Source organism: Oryctolagus cuniculus, chromosome 11, assembly GCF_051225735.1.
Source record: "Oryctolagus cuniculus isolate XC-2025 breed Fujian yellow rabbit chromosome 11, ASM5122573v1, whole genome shotgun sequence".
Taxonomy (NCBI): Eukaryota; Metazoa; Chordata; class Mammalia; order Lagomorpha; family Leporidae; genus Oryctolagus; species Oryctolagus cuniculus.
This window is the reverse complement of record NC_142877.1, coordinates 95,331,103-95,348,213: the sequence shown is the minus strand read 5'-3', so window position 1 is coordinate 95,348,213 and position 17,111 is coordinate 95,331,103. Positions and strand designations below refer to the sequence as shown.

At 39.7% G+C, this 17,111-nt stretch overlaps 1 long non-coding RNA gene across 3 annotated transcripts in view; it reads left to right on the top strand.

The window, feature by feature from the left end:
* The window catches only part of LOC149123571 (uncharacterized), a 429,948-nt gene that overhangs the window by 330,183 nt on the left and 82,654 nt on the right, over window positions 1–17,111 (top strand). For 2 of the 3 annotated variants that reach the window (XR_016216902.1, XR_016216903.1), the window contains one exon: window positions 9,598–9,713. This is a non-coding gene — a long non-coding RNA (uncharacterized LOC149123571). Of the gene's footprint in view, window positions 1–9,595; window positions 9,732–17,111 lie in introns of those variants that run through there. The other variant, XR_016216904.1, reaches the window with a different exon arrangement.

Here is a 17,111-nt window from a genome sequence, read left to right as displayed (position 1 = left end):
TATATAGAAATATTCTTCCTTTTGCTTAGGTTTCTAAGGTGTGGTTAGAAAAGTAGGAATCATACAAAGAGAAGGCAATTTAATAAGCCTCAATCAATCGAAACTTTTAATTTGTTAAAATACGTGTTTGCTGGACATCTCATTTGGACGTCTCATATATACTCATTGTGTCTGTAACCAAACTTTTTCTCATTAACATGAATGACACATCATCTCTTTCCCTGCAAAACCCAAAAACTTAGAGAGATTTTAGATTTTTCTTCTTGTTCAACTCTCACATCTAAACTCAATACCAATCTTTAGACTTAGTTTCCCTAATATATTATCTAGCCAGGCATCCCATTTTATTTTTGTTGGCCCTGCCTGGATTATGATCCATATTTCTTCACAGCAGAATTACTTCAATAATTTCCCAATGGATCTCTGTTATCTGACACCAGCTCTTAGAAATAATGCTCTTCATTTGTGGCAGACTAGACTTCCTAACTTATAGATCTGACCAAAGTATTCCCTTGTTAAGAATCTTTTAATGCTCTCTATTGCTTTCAAAATACAGTACAGCAACACATGGTTTTTATTCTCTAGTCCTGTATCAATCAAGACCCACGATCTCACACTGTCCTTATGTCCTTTATCCATATCACCTTGTTTCATGTTTCCATACTTTCTCACATGATGCTAAAACAGTTGAGAAAATTCTTTTGCATTAGAGTTATGCCTGAAAACCCCATTTTTCGTTCGTCAAACTTCAGCTTTATTGCCAACTGTTGTGTATACCACTACTATACTAATTAATCCTGATTAATCCTATCCCTAATGTTTACTTGAGTATCTACAGATTTTAACAGTGATTGGTACATTAATTTTCCTTCAATGTACTTCTTTTGAATGGATGAATCAGCACAATCCAACATGGTAGTCATGCCCAAGTGTGACAGTGAAAGTCAGAAAGTAGGTGGAGTGAAACAAGGAAGGCAAACTCTAATGATATTCTCTGTTAGAATGAAGAATGAAGGAGGGAAGAGGGAACAAATTGAAAAAAGGAGTGTAAAGTAAGGAAACCAAAAGAAGTTTGGGATAAATCTCATAAATTTGTGTTCCAAAGGTTGACATATGTCCGTCTGTCTATCTATCTATATACACCCACACATATATATACACTCACACACACACACATCTAGATTATGGGAATATTCTTAAAGTTACAAGATTATAGCAGATACTCTTACACCTTACAGTATTCCAAGGAGAAAGAATACCCAGTGAAAGACCTAGAGGCAAGAGTGTGTTTCAAGAATATTCAGATGCCATTGGTACTTGCCAGCTTAATGGGATTTGGAGTCCCATGGCAAGCTTTTAGCTTTACCCTTAGGGGTAAGTCGGAGGGAACGCGTGCCGAACTGTACATCTCCTCCCTCTCTTCCCACTCTTATTTTTTAACAGGGATCAATTTTCTTTCTTTTTTATTTTTTATTATTTATTTTTTTTGACAGGCAGAGTGGATGGTGAGAGAGAGAGACAGAGAGAAGGGTCTTCCTTTTGCCGTTGGTTCACCCTCCAATGGCCGCCGCAGCTGGCGCGCTGTGGCCTGCGCACCGCGCTGATCCAAAGGCAGGAGCCAGGTGCTTCTCCTGGTCTCCCATGGGGTGCAGGGCCCAAGTACTTGGGCCATCCTCCACTGCACTCCCAGGCCACAGCAGAGATCTGGCCTGGAAGAGGGGCAACCGGGACAGAATCCGGCGCCCCGACCGGGACTAGAACCCGGTGTGCAGGCACTGCAAGGTGGAGGATTAGCATATTGAGCCACGGCGCTGGCCGGGATCAATTTTCATTTGGATTTAAACACCTAAGAATAATTCTGTGTCAAGTAAAGAGTTCAACCAATGGTATTAAGTAGAAAAAGAAGATTCTAAAAAGAATAAAATAGTAAGCTGTTCCTCGACAGTCAGGACAAGGGCTGATCAAGTCATTGCTTCTCATAGTGTCTGTTTCACTTCTACAGGTTTCCTCTTAGGTGCTCAGTTAGTTGTCACAGTTCAGGGAGAACATATGATATTTGTCGCTTTGGGACTGACTTGTTTCACTCAGTATGATGTTTTCCAAATTCCTCCATTTTGTTGAAAATGACCAGATTTCATTTTTTTTTTACCACTGTACAATATTCCACAGAGTACATATCCCATAATTTCTTTTCTTTTTTAAAAAATTTATTTATTTTTTGACAGGCAGAGTGGACAGTGAGAGAGAGAGATAGAGAGAAAGGTCTTCCTTTGCCGTTGGTTCACCCTCCAATGGCCGCCGCAGCTGGTGTGCTGCGGCCGGTGCACTATGCTGATCCGATGGCAGGAGCCAGGTACTTATCCTGGTCTCCCATGGGGTGCAGGGCCCAAGTACTTGGGCCATCCTCCACTGCACTCCCTGGCCACAGCAGAGAGCTGGCCTGGAAGAGGGGCAACCGGGACAGAATCCGGCGCCCCGACCGGGACTAGAACCCGGTGTGCTGGCGCCGCAAGGCGGAGGATTAGCCTAGTGAGCTGTGGCGCTGGCCCCATAATTTCTTTATCCAGTCTTCTGTTGGTGGGCATTTAGGTTGATTCCATGTCTTAGCTATTGTGAATTGAGCTGCAGTAAACATTGAGGTGCACATAGCTCTGTCATTAATGTGTTGTACTATGCGAATTTATGGTAAAACCAGTCTTCAAACAGTGCTTTGTACTTTGTGTGTCTGTGTGGGTATAAACTGTTGAGATCTTTACTTAGTATAGAGTTGATTTTCTTTATATAAAGATAATTAAAAATGAATGTTAATGAAGAATGGGATGGGAGAGGGAGTAGGAGATGGGATGGTTTGGGGGTGGGAGGATGAGTATGGGAGGAAGAACTGCTATAATCCAAAAGTTGTACTTAGGAAATTTATATTTATTAAATAAAACCTTTCTTTAAAAAAAGAGAAAAAGAATTTTTAGAAAGCCTATTTTGCTATTCAAAATAAGTAAAGATATTATGGGCTGAACTATGTTCCCTCACAAAGTTCACATTGAATCTCTAACCTCTAGCGTATCAGATTGTGTCTGTAATTAGATAAAAGGTCTTTAAAGGTGTGACTGAATTAAAATGAGACCCTTAGATGGACCCTAATCCAATTTTCCTAGCATTCTCAGAAAAAGGAAATTTGGAGACCCATGGAGAAGTCAGGAATGTGTACACACAGAGAATGTATGAGGAAACAGAAGAAGATGGCCACCAAAAAGCCACGGAGAGTGCAGCAAACAAACTGGATGAAATTTTGACCTTTGGCTTCTAACCTCTAGAACTTTGAGAAAATTAATTTCCCTTATTGAAGCCACCTATTCTGTGGTATATTAACATGGCTTTGCTAGCAACTGTTACAGAGGGAAAGAGAAGTAGATAAAACCAGAGAAATAGCAGACTTTTAGGCAGGGGAGATAGGGAAGAACTATTATGAGGTCATTGTAAAGAGTTAGGTTTTTATTTTAGTAAAATAGGAAGCTTTTGGGGGATTTAGACCAAATAATATGGTGTCACTATTATCTTCATGGATATTGGGAGCTGATTATACAGTATTCATACTGATAAGGCAGTCAAAATAGTCATCTGTATAGGAGACAAGGGGTGGAATTTACTTTTATTTTATAAATGAAAAAAAAATCAGAAAATTAAGTGATTTTCCCAAGATGACACAATAACTTCATAACAATCAACAAAAGAGGAGTGGATGCCCAGAGCTATTTGCTACTTTATACTTGGAGAAAGATATAATTAACTTCTTATGTAAAGAACGCAAGTTTGATTTCCTCATTGTTTTAGGGTGGTTGGATTCATCTCTGAAAAGATAACACTTGATTGAGTTATTGTGGCCATGGAATACAGTGTGGCACTCTCAGCTGTTCACCCATGTGTCTCTGACTCAAGGATAAGTAGCTTGAAATACTGGCAGGAGCAAGTGGCATTATTCATGAGCTCCAGTCACAGCCTGTTTTTACAGATGTCTTTCATGGCAAATCATCTTATTGATAGAACAATTTTCAGAGATGCTAATGTCAAGGGCTGAACTCTAAACTGTTCTCCAATGCGATAGGAAAATGACCTTTTGGTTCTAGGTTGGTGTATGTGTGTGTGCATTTATATGTATACAATATGAGAATACTTAAAAACTTGCATAGTTTTTTAAAAGATTTTATTTATTGGAAAATCAGAGTTACACAGAGAGAAGTAGAGGCAGAGAGAGAGAGAGAGAGGTCTTCCATCTGTTGGTTCACTCCCCATCTAGCTGCAGTGGTCAGAGAGGTGCCGATCCAAAGCCAGGAGCTAGGAGTTTCTTCCAGGTCTCCCACATGGGTACAGGGGCCCAAGTGTATAGTTTTCTTAATATACATTTCCAAGACTTTTTGAAGACTTCTTGTATGCATGAATTTCAAAGTTCTTTTTGTACCAGAATAAACTTATATTTTATTTTTTATTTTTTTTTTTTATTTTTGACAGGCAGAGTGGACAGTGAGAGAGAGAGACAGAGAGAGAAAGGTCTTCCTTTTTGCCGTTGGTTCACCCTCCAATGGCCGCCGCTGCAGCCGGCGCACCGTGCTGATCCGATGGCAGGAGCCAGGATCCAGGTGCTTTTCCTGGTCTCCCATGGGGTGCAGGGCCCAAGCACCTGGGCCATCCTCCACTGCACTCCCTGGCCATAGCAGAGAGCTGGCCTGGAAGAGGGGCAACCGGGACAGAATCCGGCGCCCTGACCGGGACTAGAACCCGGTGTGCCGGCGCCGCAAGGTGGAGGATTAGCCTATTGAGCCACGACGCCGGCTTAAACTTATATTTTAATTCCATTTCCATGAGCCTTTTTAATGTTTTGTGTATGCAATAGAGAACTAACAAACATGCAGACAGTAAAATATGCTTAGCATATTTTTATACATATAAATAAAATATCAATAAAATCTTCAGGATGTTGAAGTTACTATAGCATAGTGATCTGAGTTCAAATTACTTTGCTAGCTCTTATTCAGCTACATGAACTTGAAGAAGTTACTGAATTTCAGCAGGATTTAATTTCTTTAACTGAAATATGGGATAATAGTTGTGATTAATTCATAACATTGTGACCAAATTTGAAAAGATGTTGAACATAAAACACTTAATGTTTGGGTCACAGTAAGTATTCTGTAAATGTAGCTTCATTTTTTATTATTTTTATTTTTGCTTATTTTGGATTTAATATCCTCTTCTTTTTTTATTTTCCTAAGGAGGAAGCTGAGATCAATGATTTGAGACCCAAATTCTTTGCTAATATAAACATGTATTTAGTGCTGCAAACTCTCAAGGCACTGCTTTGGTTGCATTCCACGCATTTTGATATATTGTGCTTTTATTTTCATTCAGGTCAAAGCATTTTCTAATATCCTTTGTGATTTCCTCTTTGACCTATGGGTCAATTTCCAAGTATTTGGTGTTTTTGCAGATATATTTTTGTTATTGGGTTCTGGTTTAATTCTCTAGTGGTCAGATAATATACTTTGTAGATTACTAAGTCTCTTAAATTTATTGAGACTTGTTTTATGACCTGACATATAGTCTATCTTATTGGGTGATTTGTGTGCTCTTGAAAGGGTTGTGTGTTCTGTTGTTGAATGAAGAGTTTTTTAATAGTAATGTGTTTTGTTTCATATTTTATCTTTTTTTTTTTTTTGACAGAGTTAGAGAGAGAGAGAGACAGAGTGAAAGGTCTTCCTTTTGCCGTTGGTTCACCCCCCAAATGGCTGCTACGGCCACGTGCTGCGGCCGGCGCTGTGCCGATCCGAAGCCAGGAGCCAGGTACTTACCTGGTCTCCCATGGCATGCAGGGCCCAAGCACTTGGGCCATCCTCCACTGCCTCCCCGGGCCACAGCAGAGAGCTGGCCTGGAAGAGGGGCAACCGGGACAGAATCCGGGGCCCCGACCGGGACTAGAACCCAGGGTGCTGGTACTGTAGGCAGAGGATTAGCCTAGTGAGCCGCGGTGCCAGCCACTTAATCATGTTTTGATGATAATCGCAACTATAGACTAATTTTATTCCAGAAATCTTTTATTTAAGGTATACAAACTTTATGCATTTCATGAATACAACTTTAAGAACATAGTGTTAATTAGGTCAAGTTGGTTGATAAAATGGTTCAAGTCTTGTATATCCTCACTGATTTGATGTCTAGTTCTGCTATAACTACTAAAATGAGATGTTAAAATTTCCAACAACTAACTGTTAGATCTATAAAATGTTGTACATTAATACAGCCACTCCAGCTTTCTTTTGATTAATGTTGACATGGTATATTTTTGCTATCCTTATTAGTTTTTAAGATCTATTTGTTAAGTGATATCTTTCAGTTGGTCTTGTTACTCCATTGTGGCTCAAAATGAAAACTCTGATTTATTTTTATAGTCATTTGTTCTTTTTTTTAAACTTTTATTTAATTAATATAAATTTCCAAAATACAGCTTATGGATTACAATGGCTCCCCCCACCCATAACTTCCCTCCCACCCGCAACCCTCCCCTTCCCTGCTCCCTCTCCCCTTCCCCGCTCCCTCTCCCCTTCCTTTCACATTAAGATTCATTTTCAATTCTCTTTATGTACAGAAGATCAGTTTAGTATATATTAAGTAAAGATTTCAACAATTTTCACCCACAAAGAAACACAAAATGAAAAATACTGTTTGAGTACTAGTTATAGCATTAAATCACAATGTATAGCACATTAAGGACAGAGATCCTACATGAGGAGTAAGTGCACAGTGACTCCTGTTGTTGACTTAACAAATTGACACTCTTGTTTATGGCATCAGTAATCACCCTAGGCTCTTGTCATGAGTTGCTAAGGCTATGGAATCCTTCTGAGTTCACCGACTCTGATCATATTTAGACAAGGTCATAGGCAAAGTGGAAGTTCTCTCCTCCCTTCAGAGAAAGGTACCTCCTTCTTTGGGTCATTTGTTCTTGCATGTGAAAAACCGTTTGGCGATGACAAAAGTAAATGTGGAAAGATAAGACCTATTATTTTAGTTTTCTGTGATAGTGGGCTAGACATAAGTGGTGTCATGTAGGAAGGCAAAAGCTTGAAGGAACTGAGATACATTTGAGAAATATGTTAACAGGTCAAGGCCCTAAAATAATGCAAAAAGTATTTTATAGATATTTCAATAATCTAGATGATTATGAACCTAACTACTGTGTTATGATTCAGTCTGTATGTGTAATGTATTTGACCACAAGGAATTACAGTTGAGACTTCCCAGACCCCAGACCCTATACTCATGCCTATTGGCAAGAGAATATAGTAGTTGGTAAAAATTTGGAAGAATAGAGTCAGCAATTCACAGAGAAAGCAGAGCAAGAGAGTAAATTTCAGGGTTTACAGGCTAGAAGATTTGGGTTCTTCCGTGGAATGGAAATTCCCATTGAGCTTGTGGTGACTATGGTGAAGGGGAAATTACCTGGGTGTTGGCACAGAGGTCTGTCTCCTTTATATGTTCACAGCTGCTTGAACGTGATCAAAGTCTCTGGTCATCTACATTAGGCAGAAAGCAGGACGTTATCGATTTTTACCCACGCTCAGGGCAAAATGTATTATTTGCATCTTTCATGTTTTCCTTCACATCATTTATCAAAAATCAAAAGGTAAAGTTAGCTGGATACAGGCCTGCTTATGGGGCATACAGGTGACACATAACATATAAAACATGCAGATCAGGATATCCATTGGAATGTTGTGTCCCTTGAGGTAGAGAGACCTATTGTCTGTCAATATAGGCCTTTTATTTTTACCTGCGATAAAGAGACAGGATCTTGGATGTAGCCTGTTTTGAAGGACAGTGTGTGTATGTGCATTATGCTGATACAGAAGAAAAATGCTCCAGACTCTTCGACAATATTCAACAAGATATAACAAAAATAATTGTTGAAGTGCCTCACAGGGAGTCCAGATAAACCCAAATAACTGATGTCAGACTTTTTCTGAGAGATCATAGAAGGAAATGTACAATGATTTAATGTCTGATATGGGAAAGGAGTCAGACTCAAGGGAAGACAGAAGTAGATGACTTTATAACTTGATCAGGGATTTTCCATACTCATCCAAAACTGATCAAGACCAGAGAGAAAGGATTACCAAAGCATTTTATTATGCTTGGTTGTGAATGAACCCTTAAAATTACTTTCACAAGAACACACATTTCTCTTAGAAGGCAATTTTTTCCTTAGATGATTTGTGTATTTGTGTTAATAAATGCATTTGCAATGTCAGCGATCTTGAAAATGGCACAGAATAGATCTCACCAAAGAGGATTCCAGACTAAGAACATTGGACTGAAGTAAGCAAATCATTAAACTGTAAGGTCTTTTAGGAAAGGGATTATGTCTAATGTATTTAATTAATTCCCAACACTTCCCCCTGTGGCTGCACATGGTAGATGTCTATCAAATATTTAAGAATAATAAAATCCCAAGGACAAATGAGTTTGAAAATGCTGCATCAGGGATTTTTATAGATTCACAACACACATTAACCTACTAAAGTTTCTGGGAAAACCCACAATAAAGGTATCTATTTACTTGTTGAGTAGTCAAGTGTTCTACAATATTTTGGATCATGGAACTGTTCTTTTTTATGGGAATATCTATTAACATTCTGTAGAAATGTTGCTACAACTCAATAAATCTTTGAGATAGCAAAGCTGATGCTAAACATGACAATTTTAGAGCATGACTGTGATATGTTGTGATGTGGGAGGGAGGTGCCTCGCAAAGAGGAGCTGAGGATTGGCAGCACCCCTGCTGCACACCATATGCAGCACAGAAGCCCCACCCCCTTGCTGTGCAGACCTCAGTGGCTAGAGTTTTGCCACCTAAGAACCCACGTTGGCTAGAAATATCCAATATGGCTGCAGGCTGATAACATCCTGTAACTGATTACATCCACTGACATCATGAACCTGACCCCATGAAACTTCTGAGATTTCCAAAGAAAGGGCATAGAAGTGGGCAGTACTCAAGCCCTCTTTGAATATTCATTCAATTAAAGCCTGCCCCAGACACCACACCTTGTGCCTCCAGATAACATAAAAGTATAACCTGAAGCCCTGTTACTGGTAGCATTCACGCTTTCCTGAGTGTTTATTTTTCCCTTTAAATAAATCGTGCCTCTCTGCTGACCTTTGCCTGCATCTCTTTCTTGACACAAGAACCTGGGCCTAGCCTAACAGGGGCCACTCCTATAATACCTGCCTCCTTGTTCAATTGAACCCATATCACAAAATAATTTTATGAATTCAAGCTAAATTGGTTTATTTTATGAATTGGATTTGGTAAGTTACAAGTAGAAAGCAATTTTTATTTTGCTCAGTCCCTTCAAACCTTTTTGTCTACTCTCAACCTCCAGATTTCATTAACCAATAAAATTCTTGGAAGTTCTCCATTGGCATTTCTGACTACCAATAGTGCATAATAAAAACAAACACATGCACAAAAAATCATTTTTTTCAAGGTAGTAAAAATTCTAGTCCAAGTCTAATCCATTAAAACTTAGGTTCTGTCTCCTTTCACAGCTCTGTTGTCAATCGCGTTGGAAATCTGGGAATTGAAGGAAGGACCAGGCTGGTTTCTTCACTTTATCTCCTTGCCTAGCTGTGATTTCTGGTTTCTCCCAGATAGAAGAAAGCAGGTGAGCAACAGAAAAGTGGTAAGGTTCTAAGTAGACAGGTGCTATTATAATCTGTCATTGAGATCCCTTGAGTATAATGGATAATGCATTGGACTTTTCTCTCATGGGCTTTTTTGCTGAAATTTAAAAAGAAAATTTTATTCATTTGAGAAGGAGGGATGGAAGCAGAGAGAGAGAGAGAGAGAGAGAGAGAGAAACACTTCTATCTACTAATTCACTCCCCAAATGTCTACAGTGGCCAGTGTTGGGCCATGACCTGACCAAGGAGCCAGATGCAATCCAAGTCTCATGTGGGAATCAGGAACACAATTACTTGAGCTGTCATTACTGACTCCCAGGATCTGCACCTGCAGGGAACTAGAGTAAGGAGATGGAGCTAGGCATCAGACCCAGGCATCAGATCCAGGAACTTGAATGTGGGATGCAGGTATCTTAACTTTTAGGCTGAACACCTGATTCTGTTTTGTTGAATTTTTGGAACATACCTCTCCTTCCCTGCATTTCAGCAACCCGTCTCTAGCTAGTCTCTAGAAGTACATCCTCTAATGGAGTTAAGATCCTTCTCCATGCAGTTTCTTCCAAGAGGATCCAACCTGCTTTTCTTGAGAGATGTCCTTATTTGCCCTCCCAAATTTCAGAACTGGTTGTTCACAACACAGTTCTGTCTCAGACACCAGAAAAGGGCATCTCTCCTCACGGTCTCCTGTGTTTCCAGGTGTGAGTCAGATATCAGTGCCTATGCCCTTTAAAGTACAGAATTGCATATTGACTCTCAGAGCAGTTCTGTTGAAGACTGTCTCACTTGGCTTCCACTAAGGAAGAAACACGCTTATCTTGATTGGGCAGTGAGCATGAGGACAATGAATTGACTCCAATCTCCAAAGAACTCCTCAATGTCGGCATTACAGTCTGTCACTCTTGATAGGCTGGAGGTTGTTAACATGATAACAAGGTAGAACCACTTTTAGAAACTTTCAGCATGTTCCTATACGTAAATACCACCTTACTTTAGTATGTAGAACTGTCAGACACCAGTTGTCTTGGGCATCTTCTGATACACAGTCACAAAAGGAAATGCCCCATTTAACATCCCATTGTACATGACTTAATATATTCAGTCCACACTAACATCTCTTATGAGAAATACAGCAAGAGGAACCAATGCTGAAATAAGAACTAGTCATGGAAATAACCACTGAGACTTAATCATGTTATTTATAATGTGTAAAGCCTGCAAAATAAGGAAGAAAAAGACTGTAAGTATTAGTTTTATGCTCCATTTATTGCCTTCATATGGTGAGTTTGAAAGCCATTAGAATGTGGACAGTGATTGAATTTCACTTGTAAAAGGCTTACTTTGCTCTACTGCCCAGTTCATGACCATCAAATGACAAATTAATTTCCTCTATAAATACTTATCTGTGCTTAGGCTTGCACTGGCCCTTTGGCTTGTGTTGTGTTTGACCTTTACAACAGCATTCTTGTTTTGCCGAGTGAGTGCCTATGTTGTTGGTTGGTAATGAACTCAAAGACATTAAGCCACCAGCAAGGATGCCAGAAAGTTCAGAATCCCAGTTTAATAAAAAGAAAAAGCAGTTCAGTTTGAATATTGGTTTCAGACTCACATTAGATTATTTGTACATTTTATCAAGTTGAAACATAAACCTTTCTGAAATTCTTAAACTTACTTACAGGACCCTAACACCGTGACCCTCAATCATGGTTGCATATTACAATCACTGAAAGAGTATTTAAAAGTTCCAGTGCTTAATTCCAAGTGATCAATTTCAGTTCACAATTGATCATAATGAAAGGACTAAGAGTCAAAGGGAGCACATAAACAAGTCTAGTACCTGCTAACACTAACTGATAGAATAAATAAAGGGGAGAGTGATCCAACATGGGAAGTGAGATACTCAGCAGACTCATAGAATGGCAGATGTCCTAAATAGCACTCTGGCCTCAGAATCAGCCCTAAAGGCATTCGGATCTGGCTGAAAAGCCCATGAGAGTATTTCAGGCATGGAAAGCCAAGACACTCTGGCAAAAGATCTCTGTGAGTGAGATCCCAGTGGAAAGAACAGGTCATCAAAGAAGGAGGTACCTTTCTCTGAAGGGAGGAGAGAACCTCCACTTTGACTATGACCTTGTTTAAACAAGATAAGAGTCGGAGAACTCAGATGGCTTCCATAGCCTTGGAAACTCATGACTGGAGCATAGGGAGATTACTGATGCCATAGACAGGAGTGTCAATTGGTAAAGTCAACAACAGGAGTCACTGTGCACTTACTCCTCATGTAGGATCTCTGTCCCTAATGTGCTGTGCATTGAGATTTAATGCTATAACGAGTACTCAAACAATATATTTCACTTTGTGTTTCTATGGGGGTGCAAACTGTTGAAATCTTTACTTAATGCATACTAAACTGATCTTCTGTAAAAAAAAAAAAAAAAAAAAGAAATTATCAACTCCCAACTTGACTCTCACTGGGATTAAACATGACAATAGGTCTGCTCTGATTTCATCATCATTTAAAGAAAATCATCTATTATTTTTCACTTTATGTTTCTGTGTGGGAGCAAACTGTTGAAATCCTTACTTAATGTATACTAAGCTGATCTTCTGTATATTAAGATAATCGAAAATGAATCTTGATGTGAATGGAAGGGGAGAGGGAGTGGGAAAGGGGAGGGTTGTGGGTGGGAGGGATGGTATGGGGGGGAAGCCATTGTAATCCATAAGTCGTACTTTGGAAATTTATATTCATTAAATAAAAGTTAAAAAAAAAGAAGATTCATATGAAAAAAAAAAGTTCCAGTGCTTAGGGTTGGTCATTTGGTGCAGACGGGTAAGCTGCTGCTTGGGATGCTCTCATCCCATGTTGGAGTACGAGTTCAAGGCCTGCCTACTCTTCTTCCAATCCAGTTCCCTGCTAATGTGCCTGAGAAGAAGTAGAAGATGTCTCCAGTTCCTAAGTCCCTGCCATCTGTGTGGGAGACCTGAGTGGAGTTTCTGGCCTTTGACTTCAGTCTGGCCTGGCCCTGGAAGTTGCAGTCATTGACGGGAGTGATCCAGCTGGTGGAGGATTCTCCTCTCCAAGTGTCAGTCTGCACTTCAAATAATAAATAAACAAATCTTTTAACAAATCCCAACACTCAGGCTATTCTAATTAAATTGGAATCTTTGTGTTTAGACCCAAGTATAAATAGTCTTCAGTTTGTGGCAATATGTATTATGGAAAAAACTATGCATGGGTTTCAAAGTTTTAGTCACCAAAATGAACTTATCTTTTAATACCAGTGCCATTGCTATCACCTTTGGACTGGAATGTGGCTTCTGTTCATTCAAAGCAGAATGTATAAATAAGACTCTGTGAAACCCATCCCATCTCCATGTAAAAGAAATATAAAGAGTGCATTTCTTAGGTCATATGTTTGGTTTTGTCTACTTGGTAGCTTTGTAAAATTTGGACCAATCTCCATCATTAAAAAAAAAATCAGGGATTCTAACGACAATAATCTAACAATTACTTTTCTTTAAAACTTGGCTCTTTTGGCAACAGTAGCTTACTTCTCTCCATCACAAACAGCTGCTGCTGGTAGCAGCTGGCCCCTTTAGAGGGGGCCTGGGCTTTCCAGTTTGTCCACAGGCCTCACCCACCTGAGTTTTCAGCAGCATTCTGCATGCTTGCTATTGGGCAAGTTTGGAGAAGTCTCACAAAGCTAAACTCCCTTGCCTCTTCCACTTTCAGAAGCAGGAGACTCCAACTTGTGCCAGAGAGCCTTCTTTGATTTGAATGACTCAACCAATCCTTTAACCTCCAGATTGTTTAAAAGGTTATTAGGTTTCTCTCTTTCATTCTCCACCAGCCCATTCTCACCCCCAGAGAGTTTATTCTGTTCTTTTGCTTTAAAAATGAAAACAAAGTGTGACCACACATCTATTCTCCAAAGACTGTAACTCCTCAAGGCTGAGAGCCAGATGCCTGATTTTTTTTCCATCTAGAGCTGCACATACAGAGAAAGTCATCAATGCAAGGCCAGTCTGCTTTTGACCTTCCTAAGGCTGAATGCACAGCTAGTCAACAGTGGAGATGAAAATAGAACCCAAGACTTTCAAATCATTGTTCTGCTTGCTGGGCCGTGCTTCCTCTCATAAGGACTTGGTTAAGCAACGTCCTGTTTTGCAAAAGCACAAATCATAATACATGTATGAGAAACTGCCTGTAGAAAAAACACAGGCCCCAACTTTGGCAAAGACCGCCCTGTAGCATGTAGGGAATTTGAATTCATTTCTAGCACTGTGTTTTACAGGTTGGATGCACTAAAAAAAATGTGTGTTGACTCATCAGCTTGATATATATGGCATTTTGAACAGGGAATTCTAATACAGTGCCAAGAATGTATTTTCTTGATGTCCCGCAGAAAGAAAATTTAGAGCATTAGAAAAGTTATGAAAGTGACAGGACCTGATATCAAGGTGGTCAAGTAGTTGTAATCTGTGTGCTGGTCTTTGACAGGGAGTAGTAGGGATAATGGAAGGAGCCTCAAGGTTGGAACCACTCTGCTGCTTCTCTCTGGATGTGCACGTAGCCATCATCAGACAGGGCAGAAACTCATCTAAACTATAACAGGGCTGACACTTTCCCAAGTTCCTAGGAAGAGTTCTGACTTTTGTGTACCACCATCTTGCAGAGGCTTACCTCCCCTTTAAGGATTATCCACTGTGTTGATTTTCAGTGAGGCCCTGGAGAGCAGAAATCACTGGAACTTCCACAATGCCCAGCACATGCCCCATCCCAGTAGAGGCAGGGCTGAGCCTGGAAGCAGACTTTCTGAGTTTCAGTCCTGCCTCTGCAACCTCCCAGCTGAAATATTTTGGACAAGTGGCATCCCTGTTCTCAATCTGCTCGTGTGTGAAGCAGATGGCAATAAGACTTTTACCTCAAAGAATCATTGTAAAAATTAAATGATTTACTACTTATAAAGTGCTTAGAATTGTACTTGTTTCTTAAGTGTTCACTACCTTTGGTTGTTATGGGCCATCAATATAGAATTTATGACTGGACACATATTCAACTTACTATATAAGATAGTTGGAAAATGCCAGGTGACTTGATAAGCACTTTACATGGGTTATTCAATTTATTTCTAAAAGCAGGTATTTTGGATCCCTGACTCTATTGTTCTGTAGTACAGATGAGCCAACCAAGACCTGGAAGGATTAGGTCATTTACTCCGGGTCCTACAACTGGCAAGTGACAGAGGGAGGATTTGCAACTACATGATCTGACATTTCATGTTTCACCACTGCTCTGCCAATCACGGATCTCCTGCCTGGGAGGAAACCTAAGGCAAAAGCTGCTTTATGATGTTCTTATGAGTTCCAGATACAATCATTTATGGACATTTTGAAAGCAGTAAAATAATATACATATGTAAGATGATGGAGATGACTAATAAACACATGAGAAATCCTATTGTTATTAGTCTAAATTAGCATATCAAAAGGTGTTAAATAATAATTAGCTGTGGGAACCAAAGAACAAGTAAAACCAGTCATTTTGACACACCAAAAATGCAACTTGGTGTGCAAGTGTCACCTACTCAAGGTGAGAGCTATTGAATGAATTAACAAAGAGTGTGCTGAGAACTGAGTGTCATGATCATTTCCTTGTTTGTTGGTTAAAATATGCTTGGCTAGAGTATATTTTTTTCTTCACATTCTCTAATTGCCTTGAACAATTCCCCAGCCAATAATATGAGTGGGAGTGATGAAATTCTTATTTCTTCTCAGACATAAGTTGGTAAGTTCTGCATTCGTGTAAAGCAAACCAAACTTGAAACTGAGAGGAAAGTCTCTGGTTTTGGCTTCAATATCAGCTCATTCTTCTGAGCACCTGAAGCAAAGTTCTCGACCTATTGGGGCTTTGGATTTCTCTTTAAGAGTATAGCTTTGGATGCCATTAATGATAAAGTTCCTAGCGCTGGGGCTAACATAGCACAGTGGGTTAAGCTACCACTTGCGATACTGGCATGCCATATTGGAGGGTTGGCTAAAGTCCCAGCTGCTCTGCTTCCCTTTCAACTCCCTGCTAATAATGTTCCTGGGAAGACAGTGGAAAATAGCCCAAGTGCTTGGGTCCATACCAGCCTCAAGGGAGTCCTGGATGGAGTTCATGCCTCCCGTCTTTAGCTTGGCTTTTGTGACTATTTGGAGCGTGAACCAGCACATGGAAGATCCACCCCTTTCTCTCTTCCTCCCCACCCCGTCTCTCAACTTAACGAATTATTTCTTAAAAAAAAAAAAAAAACTAAGAAAATTCCTAGTGTTTTAAAAAATATTTTAGTTCCCTACTGGGAGTTTTTTTATTATAGGAAATGCCTTTTCCATCACTATGCTTGCACATATACATTAACATTTTTTAAATCAGACTTTTTCACAATTAAAATATGCATTAAATGGAATAGTTTTCCTATTTCTCCTTCTCTCTCCTACTTGTTCCCATAGACCTCCTTTTCCCCATATAAATGCATCATTAAATTCATGGTGTATATTATAATTAAAGCAAAAACCAAAATGCAAGCATAAACAAACAATGCAACCACTTCTACAAACAACAACCAAAGTTGTTCTGAAAGCTTAGTTATTGTATGAATGGATTTTCATCCTGAAAATTACAGAAAGAGCACTCAAGGTATCATTTCTTCCTAATTTCATTGGAGTTCAGGGCCTTTTTCAGGAAATAAATTATATATTACCTGTAGCAGCTGTGATTCCTGCTAATGGTGATGCCACTGTATCAGAGACAAAATACTTCTAAAATGTAAAATATCTCAACCTGTTAGATTCTGTCATTATCTGTCATTAGATTCTGCATATACCTTTTATGAATCTGTGTGAGTTCAAGTCCTATTTCTCTGCAGTCAGCTGAGAAGCCTGAGGGGCCCCTCTTCATTCTTAGCACACGGAAGAGGGAGAACAGCTGTTCCTCTGTTTCAGGAAAGGAGAGGGCAAAGGTTAGCTCATGGGTAGAGTACCCGGTTTTAGTGTTTTAAACCAATGGAGGTGCCAATAACAAAGTTTTATTAAAGAGATAATGGTTCTTTCTGGAGTAAGCTGCAGTGATGGTAAAATTCACTCCCCAGTTGATGTCTTGGTATTTCAGGGGGATGTGGACTGATCGTATTATTTCATGTTAACCATCCTTCAGTGACTCCCTTATGCCTGCCAGATAGTGCCCAACTGAAGTAGTCTCTAAACTGTCCAGAGTTACTTGCAGTTCTATGAACTCATCTCTCACCTTTGTGCTTAGATTACCTTCCCTTCATTTCCACTGAGCAATAATTTGTCAAGACTCAGCTCAGGTGTCTTCTTCCCTTGGTGTCCTTGGTACC